Source organism: Anolis sagrei, chromosome 3, assembly GCF_037176765.1.
Source record: "Anolis sagrei isolate rAnoSag1 chromosome 3, rAnoSag1.mat, whole genome shotgun sequence".
Classification (NCBI taxonomy): Eukaryota; Metazoa; Chordata; class Lepidosauria; order Squamata; family Dactyloidae; genus Anolis; species Anolis sagrei.
In genome coordinates this window covers 103956305-103971128 of record NC_090023.1, presented here as the reverse complement: position 1 = coordinate 103971128, position 14824 = coordinate 103956305, and positions in this window count along the sequence as shown.

Below are 14824 nucleotides of genomic sequence, written 5' to 3'. Positions count from 1 at the left end.
ACTTGCTGAAGGTTACCCAGAGGGCATCTATGGATGAACTGAGTCCTACAACCTCTTCACACAGGGCGAAATTCGGCAGCATGTGCCAATTTAGCCCCAGTCACCCAGCTGGCCAGCTCCCATCAGACAATGCTGGCATAGTTCTGTGGGGTTTCTTGGTTTTAAACATTTATGAAGCTGATCAGTAGCTCCCAACCTTGGCTCTTCAGTTATTCTTACACTTCTTCCAGCATGTTCTATTCTGACACTATCAAAGGGCCACAAAAGTTGTGAACCACTAGGACAGATCATTTAATATTAGGTGTCATTGCAGGAGTATGTTCCAGATTTTTGAAGAACTCCCACATGTAAGTCATATGTTTTGCAGGAGAGGAGCTTTGATCTCCACATGTACAGGAACTGAATTAGCATATCCTGCAGTACATTCTTCCCTTTCAAGTTAACCTATTTCAATCTGGATAATAATTATACTGTGTGGGTATTTTCCATTAGTCCCAGGAACAGATGAAAGAAAGTCTTTGCTCCTAACTGCCACTGGCCAGACCTTTGAGGAATTGAAGAAAAGGCAGACACAGCTGCATCGTGTATAGGCCCAGAAGCAGAGAAAAGGCTGTCCCTCCACCCCAACTTTCACTGTCCTGCCCTTGGGGGGAGAGAAGAAGCAGTTCTGCTGGATTTAATCACCTCCCACACTGCCACCCTTTTTCTTATGTGTCATAAGGACAGATTGTTTACCTGTAACCGGGTTTCTTTGAGTGGTCCTCTGTGAATTCACACATATGGAGTTTACTTCATCTGCACAGGCTCTAATGGAAGCTTCCCAAGCTGTGTTCTTTCAAATTTTGGCAGTAACCTTGCCCACTCCTCCCCAGGGCATAAAAGGCACCTTTGCTCCGTGCTCCCATTTCTGAGTAGCAGTAGCAGCTAGAAAGGGGAAAGATTTGCATGTTCAGGAGAGGAACGGGCGGGATTGCATGGATTCACAGAGGACCATTCTGTACAGACTGACTACTCATCATTCTGGTCAGCATTATCATCTTCCAACCTGTGGGGCTGGAGAAGTAGTGGAGGGACCACTGGTGGAGCTGGCCTCTTTGAAGGTGCCTAGGTGCCTCCGGAACTCTAGGGGGTGATGGAACTGATGAGGCCCGTTTTGAAGCTGAGCCTAAGGACACTCTGGTGGTGTATCCGGCAATAGGAAACGTTCCTGTTGGGCCTGAGCCGGCTGAGTCAGTGCTCATATCACAGTGCAGGTTGATTGAGGTGGAGAGTCCTGGACCTTGCCTTCTAAGAGAGATTCTGCAACTGACTTCAGTGATGACTGGAGTGGCTGGCCAGGTTGGAGGGAGGATGAGATCATGGATGAGGTTGCTTGCTACCTTCTGGCTGAGGACAAGGGGATCTGCTGGATCTTTCTCCTCTTTGCAGTCTTCTGCTTTTGTGTCAGAAGCTGTGTCTCCATTGACCTTCCCAGTGTTGGGGGAATTGGGACTGGTGAAGACTACTGTCTTCTCTGCATGCGTCCTCATGGTCTCTTCATGAGCCTGTTTAAAGGCAATCTTCAGGAAGGAGGTGGTCAGAGGAGTGGCTGTGGTCTTCTGAGTCAAATGTACCAAGGCCATTGAGCTCAATGTTGAGGGAGGCCTGGTCAGTGTCTGACAGTGGGGCAGGTAGATGACAATGCTTGTCTGTCTCAATGCCTTTGATGCATGAGATGTCTTTGAGGTCTTTGAAGTGGTAGAAGATCTCGAGGGAGCCACGGCAGTATCGAAGCCGTAGGCCCTTTGAAAGTAGACGGGGCCAAGGCTTGCTGATAGAGCAACGCTTTCAGCTTGGACGCTCTATTTTGTCTTGCCAGGGCCATGAAGGCCTGGCAATGGCCGCACAAGCCAATCACAGGGCTCTCTGCCAGGCAGAGGAGGCACTTGGTATGGCCATCAATCCAGTATTTTCAACACATACTGGATACAGTGCTTGAAGAGAGTTGATATTCTGATGAAGTTCCGAGAGAGTTGCTGCAGTAGTGGAAGAAAAGGAACTGGGGAGTATGGAACCAGGGCACCTTTTATGCCCTGGGGAAGAGTGGGCATAAACCACTAAAACCACTAAAATTTGAAAGAACATAGCTTGGGAAACTTCCATTAGAGCCCCTGCAGGCGAAGTAAACTCCATATCTGTGCATTCACAGAGACCACAAAGAGGAATCTTATTTAAATTGTAAATCTGAGGACAGAGAATTGTCAATTTAACAATTTTAGAGCTGATTTGAGACCCTATTGACTGAAGCGGAAGATATAAATACTAAGATATATGATTGGTAGACCGATATAATAAAAAAAGCTGTTGCCTCCAATCTACTGTTTTTCTCTATTTGAGTTTCTGATACATTTATATAACCAGCCCATTTTCTGTGTGGGTTGTTTCACCTCCCTTTTCTTGTACATGTAGATACTGTCATGGAAACTTTTAAATATGTACCCTATCTAAGCCAGTCTTAACCATAAGGATACCAGAAGTAGAATGTCCTTATGACCTTTCAGAAATCCCTTGATATTTTCCTTCATACATAAACAAGTTCTACTGTACGATATTTTTAGACTGAATGAGGAAGAAAAAATGTGTAGCTCTGCCACAGCATCAAAATTTAGGTTTCCTACAGTCTCTTGCTGTTGTTTTTTTCTTTGAGGAGACTTTCGCGCAGTTGGATTTACTAAAGAACACTGGGCTTTAAAGCTATGTAGTCTGATAACCTCTTTTGACCTAGAGGATGAAAACCTTGACAGAGTCACAAAAATAATTAAAAGAGGAGTTGGTCAGTCTTTTCAAAGATTACAGTGGATTAAAACAAATAACAGCATCTGTACTATTTGAAAGGCAACTTCTCAGAAGCTGTCCCATAGGGTCAACCACCATTTTCTTTGGCATTATCCAATACCCAGAACATTTTGCTACATATGCTGGAATAGCAAATAGTACTTTTTCCAAGGGAAAAAAAACCCAAGAGGGATAGTAATAAAACCTTCTTGAAACCTCTTAATGATTTTCTCAGGTATTTACAGTTTATTCTGTCTGTCCATGCAGATAAACCAGATGGAACTATCAATCATATTTCAGTGTCTGAGTATGGCACAGAAAATCTGCCCTTGTCAAACTAGGGTAGTGGTTCTCAATCTGTGGGTCCCCAGATGTTTTGGCCTTCAACTCCCAGAAATCCTAACAGTTGGTAAACTGGCTGGGATTTCTGGGAGTTGTAGGCCAAAACACCTGGGGACCCACAAGTTGAGAACCACTGAACTAGGGTGACCTTTACCGGGAGATTTACAGAAGGTCCATGACTCCATTACTTTCCATCAACTTCGCAACTGATTCTTGTAGCTTCAGATGCCATCATTTAAGCCAGGGGTCCCCAAACTAAGGCTCGCGGGCCACACCTGGCCCCCCGGGGGCATTTATCCGGCCCGCGAGGGGATCTGGGCCACCACACCTCTTGGTCTTCTCCCGGCGTTGGGTTGGTGCAGGAAGTGCTTGCCCAGGGGACGATGGAGGGAGCGTGCTTCCTCTGCACTGGCACTCTTCCCCCCACACGCTTGTCAGCGTCCCCTGGGCGGGCGCTTCCTACACTGGTGCCAGGAACACGCATCCAAGGCCAGTGCAGGGAGTGTGCTCCCTGCACCGCCCTTTTCCCCACACACTTGCAAACACCGGGAGAAAGATGCTCCCTGGCATTGGCAAGTGCGCGTGGGAAGAGGGCCAGTGCAGGGAGGGTGCTCCCTCCACTGGCCCCTGGGCATGCACTCCCTGCCCCATCCTCCTCCCAGCATTGGCAAATGCACGGGGGAAGAGAGCGGGGGGAGAGAGTCAACACAAGTGTTAGCACACGGGGAAGAGGTGGACACGGGGGTGCTCCCTGCCTCGAGGGGCAGCCCGGTGGCTGATGCCATGGCGACGGTGCACCTCTCCTGGGGGCTGTGCCAGCACTCCTCTCCAAAGAGGCTTCCCCCAGCAGCTGTGCCTTGAGGCAGTGGGAGAGAGCCCTGTGGTTTTGATGACAGAGCTGAAGCAATTGAAGGTACTGCAAATCCCATAATCTGTTGAAGATCCTACCTCAAAGTCATGGGACTTCTGTATGCCAAGTTTGGTTCAGATCCATTTTTGGAGGAGCTCAGAATGCTCTTTGATGGCTGGTGAACTATAAATCCTCAGAGCTGCAATTCCCAAACGTCAGGATCTCTTTTCCCCAAACCCCTCCTGCTTTAAAGAATAGCAATGATATTTAGTTCTATTGTAATGTTTCATATATTTGTAGATTTAAAATTGTATTGAAATGTAAGCTGCTTTGCCCCCTTCCACGCAGCTGTATAAAATCCACTTAACTGGCTTATATGGCAGTGTGGACTCTGACAATGCAGTTGAAAGCAGATATTGTGGATTATCTGCCTTGATATTCTGAGCTATATGGCTGTTTGGAAGGGCCCTTTCAGACAGGCCCTATATCCCATGATCTGATCCAAGGTTGTTTGTTTATCCCAGATTATCTGGCAGTGCAGACTCATATAATCCAGTTTAAAGCAGAAAACCTGGGATCAGATCCTGGGATATAGGGCCTGTCTGGAAGGGCCCACAGTCTCCTTGTGGAGACAAAAAGTGGTGTATAAATAAACGTAATGATAAAATTGTAGAACAGAAATCTTTTCCTGGTTTGAAAGTGTTATTTTCTTTTTAATTTTGTGGCCCTTATTTTGAAAGTAGTAGTTCTTATCCAGAAACTTTGTGTGCCTGCCACAAACTATGATGCCAAGAGGTTATGGGAGTTTGGCCAATAGGCTGATCAGTTAAACATATTCATGTGTTCCCTGTTGTTATAGTAAGCCTGTTACCCATGCTACGACATGCTTGAAGTCAACATTTCATTTATTTGTAATTAGAAATAAATGTTTCACAATATATAAAATAAATGTTTCACAATATTCCCGTGTAAACTATAGTCCGGCCCCCCAACAGTCTGAGGGACAGTGAACTGGCCCCCTGTTCAAAAAGTTTGAGGACCCCTGATTTAAGCTAAAGGTTCCAGGATTGTCTGAAGTCCTATTTCAAATCTGGCATCACTGCTGCTCCTTTCAAGTAATTTCCCAGAAGGTGAAGATGGGGGATTGTTGCTCCACCTGAGATGTTGCAAGGTTGCCTTTTGTTCTTCCACATAAAGCAACTGAGGAAGGCCCCAGTAGGCTCTTGAAACCACCAGTAAACTCTGGGTGAGTCACACCTTCTCAGGCGCAGAAGTTCTCATGATGGACCTTAGGGTTATTATAACTTGGAAACAATTTAAACCACACAATGTCATCAAACTGAGAATAATTGGCTATGTTGGCTGACCCAATTTGGCCTTGAAGAGCACATTCCTAACATGGGGCTGTTTGCTGGCTTTGTAATATTTTAATGGTAACCTGGACAAGGAGTGCCCTTTGCCCCCGATATTGTTTTGTGTTTCAGCTTCATCTTCTCCTCTTTCACAAACAGCTCCATCATTGAAGTCTTGGTGATGTCTAACTGGATTGCCATCATGATCAGGCCAAGATATTTTGCTGCCAGAAATAAAAAGAATCCAGCAGCTGAGCAGATTAGTAATTGAGAACTCCAGCATTTGGTGATTGGATAGACTCCTATCCAATTCTACAAAATTCTACAAAAATTATTATTATTATTATTATTATTATTATTAACTTTATTTGTACCCCGCTAGCATCTCCCGGAGGACTCGATGCGGCTTACACAGGCCGAAGCCTCAAAACACAGTACAGTAAAACGTAACATCACAATAACAGCAAATCAAAGCAATAAACAAAATAACATAACTCCACAATAACTAAGCAAATCAGATAAATAAGCAAAAATAACGACAATGACAGTACATCAAGACCTTATTAAAACTGGTTCGGCCGGCGCACTGGGGTACAAAAATACACAAAAAAACACAAAAAAAGAAAAACAAAAAAAAAATGACTTCCATTCCATCTTCTTGGATCATATCTTCTTATTATTCAAAAATATATAATAAGTTCAAAAAAGAAATTGTCTCTCTTGTTTCTTATTTTCCCAAATTGTCCAGATATTCATGGAGATTATCCCAATTCGTTCTTCTTAGTATCATACCTGTATTTTTCTTCAACAAAAAAGTCAATTCATCCATGTCCTTTATTTCTCTGATTTTTTCCACCCATTCCTGTACAGGTGGTACTGAGTCTTTCTTCCATTCTCTAGCAAAAACAATTCTAGCGGCAGTCGTCATATATGTAAAAAGTTTATCCTCTTGTTCCGTCAGTTGTAGATCTAAATCTGTAAAACCTAACAAATAATACTCCGGTTTTCTTATAAATGTTCTTTTTAAAATCTTTTGTGACTCTTCATGAATTACCCTCCAAAACTTTACTGCTTCTTTGCAAGTCCACCACATATGGTAGAAGGAGCCAACCTGTTCCAGGCATTTCCATCATTTGTTAAGTCTTTAATTTCTTTATTCCTTTCCCTATTCTTTTTGGAGTTATGTTGAATAAAATGTCCTCTCAGAACTGCTTTCATTGCATCCCATGTTATTTGTGCATTTGTCAGCTTTGTATCATTAATTTCCAAGTAATTTTGAATTATTCTTTTGTAATTAGATCTATCCACTTCTGTTTTTATCAGGTTTTCATTCAGTCTCCATCTTCTAACTCCCTCTCTTTGAAATATAATTAACTCCATTGGGCAATGGTCCGATAGATCTCTAGGGAGGATGAGAGCATCCTGCACTTTTGTCATTAATTTTTTTGTAATCCATATCATGTCAATTCTTGACCAAGACCGATGCCTGTGAGAATAAAATGTATAATCCTTCTTTTCCTCATTTCTTATCCTCCAAATATCTTCCATCAATCAACTTTGGGGTAAGATCTGAGTATGCTTTTAAAGATTTTAAATGCCTCTAATTAATTTTATTAATTTGATTATCGTCTGCTTCTCGGCCTGGTCTTATTTTGCGTCTGCTTCTCGTCCTCGTCCGCTGCCCGTCTGCTTCTCCTGCTCGTCCGTCGATCGTCTACTTCTCCTCCTCGTCTGTCGCCCATCTGCTTCTCTTCCTCATCTTTATTCTTTAAATTCCTCCTTTATTGCCCTCAGAGAATGATCTGTGTCTTAATTATTAGACCTCTTCCTGCCTCCGTTTGCCTCTTCCGCCCTTCTTTGCTTTGCTATCTTCTTCACTTCTGCCCTTGTGCTCTTATGCTCTTCTCTGCCCTTTAAAACCTTTTTGGACCTTTGGACTACCACTCCCAGCCTGCACTGCTCTCTTCTTCCTTTGTTGTTCCACAGCAGCCTTCCGTTTCGTCAGTTCCTATCTTGCTTTCCTTCAGTTGTTTATAAAGAAGGCTAGCGTAGTTGTTTATAAAGAAGGCCAAGGTCGTTTCTCCTCCCACTGTAAGCTAATTCACTTTCTTGTAGTGCCCATTAAAGTCTCTAATTTAGATAGCAGTGCAGGGGTGTAGCCTAATGTTTAGAGGAGAGTACAAGGGTCCCGATATTTATAAAGTTCTATTTTCTTTGATACTTTTAAAAATACTTATGCCAAATCCTTTAGACTTTAAAGTTCATCCAATTTAAAATCAACTTATAAAAACACTCTTCTTATTATAGATTCTCTCCTTTACTATCTTCTTCTTTTCTCCTTATAAAAGTACTTGATTTAATCCCTCTTTGCCTAAATTCCGAGGGGTAGATCCCTCCCCCCTCTTATATTACCTTGAAGATGAAATTTCTTCTTTCAGGAACACAGTCCCTTTAGCCCCCTAACGTGGGGGTTCGTTCTTCTTTACAATTCTTATCTTAAAAATGGGGTGGAGGCGGTTGGACAACCTCAGCCAAGCCCGATCCTGTAGAGCAGCCTGCTCCCCTTTTGGTGCTCTCATATCCTTCAATTCCCCCTTAATAGGGGGGGGCCTTGGGGTCTTCAAAGCGCCCAGGGGATTTACGATCACCTTCGCCTTCGATCCGGTCAAAGGTGGGGAGCTATAGCTCGACCTCGCCACTCAAAACAGGTCCTCCTTGAGAGAGCTTTCCCTCAGCGAGGCTTCCCCGTCGCCATTCCCACCGGAAGTCAATTTTTTTTATGTTTTAATTGTGTTCTTTTACATTGTGACCTGTTTTGCATTCCACTTTTGGGGGAAAGTGGGATATAAATATAAGAAGGGAGAGGAAAATATCATCTGGTCCTAATGACTATAATGTGCTTTATGTGAAAGACCAGGAATCCCAGTTAAAGAGAATGTAACTAATATTGTCTAAGGACTTCATCCCACAGGATACACCACGCATCTCAGAGTTGGTTTTCCCTTATGCTTCACCAAGTCGTGTTTGAAAATTAAGCAGAAGATATTCTACCCCATCACAGTAATCCCTTTCTCTTTTTCTTTAAGATTTATCTGTTTGTTTTGCCATCACGGTGAAGACTTGTTTCCTCCACTGTCCCTCCCTGATTTTCTTTTTTAAAAACTTCTTTCTAATCTCGAGAGTTCAATTTATAGCTCAAAAAACTCACAAGAAGTTATTCTTCATTGCAGAATTCAGAACAGGAGGGGTGAAATGAAGCTTTAGCTCTCTTACATGACTCTCTCTGCTAGCCTTTTGGAGCTTGCGTCATGTGAAGGGCACCATCGGTGGCAATTTCTTAAACGTGTAGAAACACTTATTTAATTGCATGTGATGAAGTCCAAAGAGATAGCATTAGTGTTCCCTCACTTATCACAAGTGAAAAGTGAAAATCTGCGAAGTAGGGAAGTCATATTAATTTTAATATTTATACATTATTTTATGTATTATTTTCTTATCTGCGCTTCCTTACCCGCCTCCTGGCCCATCCCAAGGGTACCTGCCTGCCTCCCTGGCCTTTACAGAGCCACGCAGGCAGCAGCAGGCCAGGGAGGCAGGTCTTCCCTGCTGTGCCTCAGGCTGCCGCACTTCTGGGGTCTGTGGAGGCCAGGGAGGCAGGCCTTCCCCGCTGTGTCTCATACCGCACTTCCAGGGTCCCTGACCTCCCTGACCTTTACTGGATGTAAATATTTTATATTAATATTTTCAAAAACCCGCAAAACAGTGAGTCTACTAAAAGCGAACTGCGAAGTAGGAAGGGAACACTGTACATTCATCTTAGAATCCTCCAGTAGTCGAGGTTTTGGTTTCCTAAAGGAATATCTTACTGGTAAAGATGGAGATTAATTTGTGGTGCTTTTCTAGTTTTCCTATTCTCCCCTCCCCCCACCAAAAAAAAAAACAATTGGAAAGAAATTAGTTGTTTAGTGGTTAATTCCTTGCAGACCAATGTCTAGTTATTTTTGCATTTAAGGCCCCATCTACACTACCCTATAATGCAATTTCATAATGCAGTTTAACGGCATTGAACGGCAGTCTAGATGGGGCCTAGGTGCTTTGGGAAAATATTTAGTTCAGGGCAGTATCTGCTGTTCAATTAATTTTATTTTCTACCATTTGAAGGACTGGAAGGTGTTGTTTCCTCCAGCTACTAGATAACAGCACCCCATTTGGCTTCTGGTTTTCCTTTCTGGAGCACAGCTGAAATTTTCAGCTTAACTAATATATGACTGTTGTGCTTCTCCTTACTTTTCTCTGTCTAGCAGAGAAGCAGGCTAGACAGAGTCTGCTCGAGATAACTTCCTGTCTTCAGAAGTGGAAGCCAGCTCTTCGTTTCTTTTTGTCCCCCAGTGTGAGATGCATCGACACATTGTAGAATTAAAAAAAATGCTTTTTCCACAGCTCTAATTGCATCATAGATGTAGCATTTGTTGCATTTTTTTAGTCATAGTACCTACTTCTGCAGTTTAAACATTACATTGTTTGTTGAGATCCTATTGAATTTAATATTATTTTCTCAATCAGATTTTTTTTAAAAAAGGAAGACTGGCTTTGACTTTTGAAAGCAGTAGATGAAGCAAAACGTTAACTTCTTTCCATACAGACCACATTCTCCAAACAAAAGAGTTTCAAAACCCTGAAATGTTGTAATGGAACAACATGTCTATGTTGTGTGCTGTTACTCAGACAGTTAAGAAACAGCTTTTTACACAATCTTACACTCACAAAGAAAATACCATTTTCAGTGAATGAAAGATGACTGGGGAGGGGGGCAGTGAGGGGAAGATTAGAGATACCAAAAATGAATAAAGACCCTATTTTAAATTTTCATTCTAAAGTACCTTTAAATAGGTAGAATTGCCAAGAAACAGATGTATTGAACAATAGCCATGGAGTCAAGGGTAAAGTTATGTTAGCATTAAAACTTTATCACAGAATACGTAAGTGTTTAAGAAGTAAAAAATAATAATCTCTGAAGACAAAAGCAAGGAATCTGTGATCGTCCAAATATGAACCTCTCCTTCTTCTCCTCTCATCTTTCCCTATCAGCTTTCTGACTGGGGCTGATAGCAACAGGAGTCCAACACCTGGAGGGCCATAAGCTCCTCAGTTTTACTGTGAGGAAGAACTGTGGTAGCCACCTTTTCCAATGCACTGTTCACCTGCGCCAATAGCAAGGGCATGCAAACACCTTTGTATTTTATTTGGCTCATGATTTTTCTTTTAAATTTTAGTTCAAATGGGAGACAAATGAATTGTAATCCAGATCCATAGTGAAGTAGTCCTCCCTCTGTTCTGAGCAGCTGTGTTGAACATCCATGTTGTCCTGAACATCTATGTTATTTTATAGAAAATCCAATGGAAATGTATTTGTGTTCTCTCACGCGAGAGTTCCAGGTGCCTAACCACCACTAACTCTGCAAAGTTGTAAAAAAGGTTTGCAATGCTGTATTTCTTGATGGGGCAGATTTCTTTTTCTGCCCTTATAGAAATTCCTAAAGAATGAGATGGAGGTAAGTGGGCATGGGGAAATGTCCTTTTGGGAGGGGAAAAACAGCAGAATGTGCCTTTGTGGAGACAACCCAGTATGATTTGACTTCTGGGACCAGATCATTGAGATCCCCAAATCATCTTAATTCTCCAGGATTAAATTATTATGGCCTTAAATTTAATCTTCACTTGGTAGTGAAAAAAAGGCATCTAACACATCCCACTTTTCTTTATTTCAGTGGCATGTTTTGAAGTATTTTTAATTGTTTTATTGTTGTTGTTCATTCGTTCAGTAGTCTCCGACTCTTCGTGACCTCATGGTTTATTATTATTATTATTGTTTTATTATCTCAGTATATTTGTACACCATTCTGGTATCATCATGCATGATTTAATATTGTTTGAATTTTAATGATTATAAAAATAAACACTATTTATAAATATTTTTTTATTTTAAAAATTAAACATGATTTAAAAGGAGTGACCAACATCTGCTGAAATCTAATAAACTAAAGAGTGTCCACAAATGTGGCAGGTTTCCTGTGGCATCCCTGCCCTTTGAATTTGAACTCCAGAATTATGTAGAAGAGAATGAGCAGAGCTAACACATGCAGCAGGTTTAAAGAGCCATGCATATACTTTGCAAGTGTAAATAAATTCTATTTTTGTAAGCTACCTGGAGCACTTTCGCTCTGAATATAGTTATATGCACATGCACTGATAGGCAAACCGACAGAAGCTATCCTGAAAGCCTCTGATTGCCTTTCTCGGTCTCTTGATAAAAGGTATTTTAAGAGAAAGTTCAATGAATAAGCATACTGCATGAGAGCACACAAGTGTTGAGCAAATTTTAGGCTTATTTTCTCAATGGCATCTTTTATTCCTAGTTCTAATTTCTAATAAAAATTCACAGCCTTTTGTAGTATAAGTACCTTTACTTACAAAACATCTCTGTAAATAGAAAGCAAAGGGGAGATGCTGATGTAGAGGACTCCCTCCTTGGAGTCCGAGAGTATGATTTGCTAATGATCATCCTGTGGCTTTCTGTGGTCATGAGTGGATTTGTACCCTGCTGTCCTGAAGCCTGAATAAAACGCTCAAAAACGCATCACCCTGGCTTTCACAGGATGACTAGCCAACTTAAATTGAGCAGCTTTATATAATAAAACCATTTTTTGCTACTCAAAGTTGATATACCTTCTTCAACACTACTTGAATAAAGACAATATTGCAACGTTTATGTTCTGGTAGTCTCATTTGGGTGATTGCAGTGTGCAATTCATGTGTCTACCTTTGAAAATGGTCTAGAAATATCAGTTCTAAGAGCTGGGCAGGGACTGGCCAACATTATTATTATTTTGCCTGCAAGCTGAAAATCACACTGCCTAAAGGTGCGTTTTTGTGTCTTGTCCCAGATTATTTGAAAGTGTCTTCTGGGATATATACCTACCCAGATCCTAAGGTCGGAACCTTTACTTATTACTGTCAAAAGAGGTAAGGTCCTTTTACATTATGTTACCCTATAATGCCTTCCTCCAAGAGACACTTAATAGCCATTTTATGCAGCAGTTTATAATTCTGCATAGCAACATACAAATATATCCAAAATGTACTTTGCTCCTGTGACCCTTTAAATATTACAGAGGCTAGAGCAGCACTGTGTGTTCCAGACCAATAACACTAATCAGCACTGTAACACACCCTCAATTTTGACTTGAGCTATATAGCAAAAGTTTAATAAAAAGTTGCATTTTTGACATTAGTATGTTGTAAACTGCCTTTAGACCCCCTGGGGTGAGAATGGCGGTATATAAATATAGTAAATAAATAAATAATAAGCTTCCCTTCAGGCAGAATTGAGTAATTTGGAGGAAATTACACAGCAGTGGTATTATCTGCTGAAAGCAAAAGCCACCCCATTCATACAATTCATTCTGTCTTCAATCACACCAGTGCATTTCGTGACTGACTTCAAGGAATGTTGCCATCTCGTTGTTATTCCAAAAGTGACTAGTTGACAGACACTATTTGTAATCCAAGGTGTATTTCACATCCCATTTTAAAATTAATTATTCTAATTTGTTCATCACTGCATATCAACTCAAGCCAAGGAAATGCATTTCATCTGTTTTTTGTTTTTTGTTTTTTTTAAACTTGTAAAAAGCTCTGAGCCCTACCAAGAATTAGGAGGAAAAAACATAACAACTCAAGAGCACTGAAAACTGTGAAAACTGTGAAACCACTCACTAGTTCCCTATTTGGCTGGTTTACAACTGCTTATAGTGTCAAACTAATTCTAACATTGTAACCAGATTAGATTAGTGTGCCAAATATGGCATGGTTTGGGGTTGTTTTTTTTTTTGTTTTGTTTTGTTTTTGTTTGGGGGGGGGGGGGTGGAATCAGCATTTTCAAGATCCAGTATCAAATTTGAGGTCTGTAAGTGCCATCTTAAACCCATCTTCCTGTACCATACTCTGGGTAATTTTACAATTTCTTCACAAGAGAAAAATATTGTATTGCTACTCTGCAAAGTCTTAAGAGTGGAGTTTTTCAGGAAGACAAAATATGATTAACCAAATATCTGTTTTGGCAATTAGGATTTGGCTTGGGCCTAATGACCAAGTTTGAGGTCAAAATGCCATTTAGCAAATTAAAGTGTATTTTTGCAAAAAGACTGCCTAATGAAAAGAAAAAGAACAATGCTATCTTCTTCATCGATTTAAATTGGAGATGGGAATACACAACAGGCCACAATGAAGCACACTGGGAGATGCAGCCCAACAACCTATGGAGGTCTGCCTGATTCCCACCCTTGAAGGATATAATATGAATGATCTCCTTCATTCTAAGTTAGAGGTTTATGGCACAGCTATATTCAGATGTTACAGCACATTGTCCTTTGGACTTAATTTTCTTTCATAAAGTTTATCCCCCAATTAAATTAATCTGTATTGTAAGATTACTCCTTATATAAAAAGGCACCTTTTGCAGTAACTGTAAAAACGTAATTTTGTTTTGGTGTTGGTACCTGCAAGTTCATGTCAAATAGAGTCCTTTGTTGGGTGAAAGGTAGGATACTTATCAACTTTAAAAAAAAAAAAGGATGGCAAACTCATCTTAAGATGTTTCCCACAATATTCATTCAGAGAAGGTTCACTATTGCCATCCTCTGGGGCTGAGAGTATGTGACATGGTCAAAGTCTCCCAGTGAGGATTCGATTTCTGGTGTCCTGGAGCCAAACCTAACACTCAAATCTTTTACACCACAAGATGGATTTTACAAATTAATAGGAAGAGTTAACACTCCCGTGGTGTTTGTTTTCCTGTCTGTGCCTCTGTTCAGAAGATCTCACCTCACTTTCTGTTCCTGTGATAATGGTATTTTGAAATTTTTGGTCATTATGGGAACATGAATTAGTAATAAACCCCTTTCCCCCATGATAACTCTTCCGAGAGTGAATTTCCCTTCCAAAGGGTAAATTTCTCTCACTTCCTGTTGTTTCATCCCTGTTCTTAACTATGAGTCATTTGAAAGTCACGATGTCTGTACTCGGGGACTGCCTGTACTACCATAGTAATTATATCAATCATCTCTTTAGGTCTGGGGTGTTGTTAGGTCATCTAGAGCAGGGGTCCTCAAACTACAGCCCGAGGGCCGAATGCAGCCCTCCAAGGTCATTTACCCGGCCCTCGCTCAGGGTCAACCTAAGTCTGAAACGACTTGAAAGCACACCACAACAACAACAACAATCCTATCTCATCAGCCAAAAGAAGTCCCACACTTCCTATTGAAATACTAATAAGCTTATATTTATGAGAATTGTTCTTCATTTTAATTATTGTATTGTTTTAAAGTGCTTTAAAATAAGATATGTGCAGAGCGCATAGGAATTCATTCCTTTTTTTTTCCAAATTATAATCCGGCCCTCCACCAGT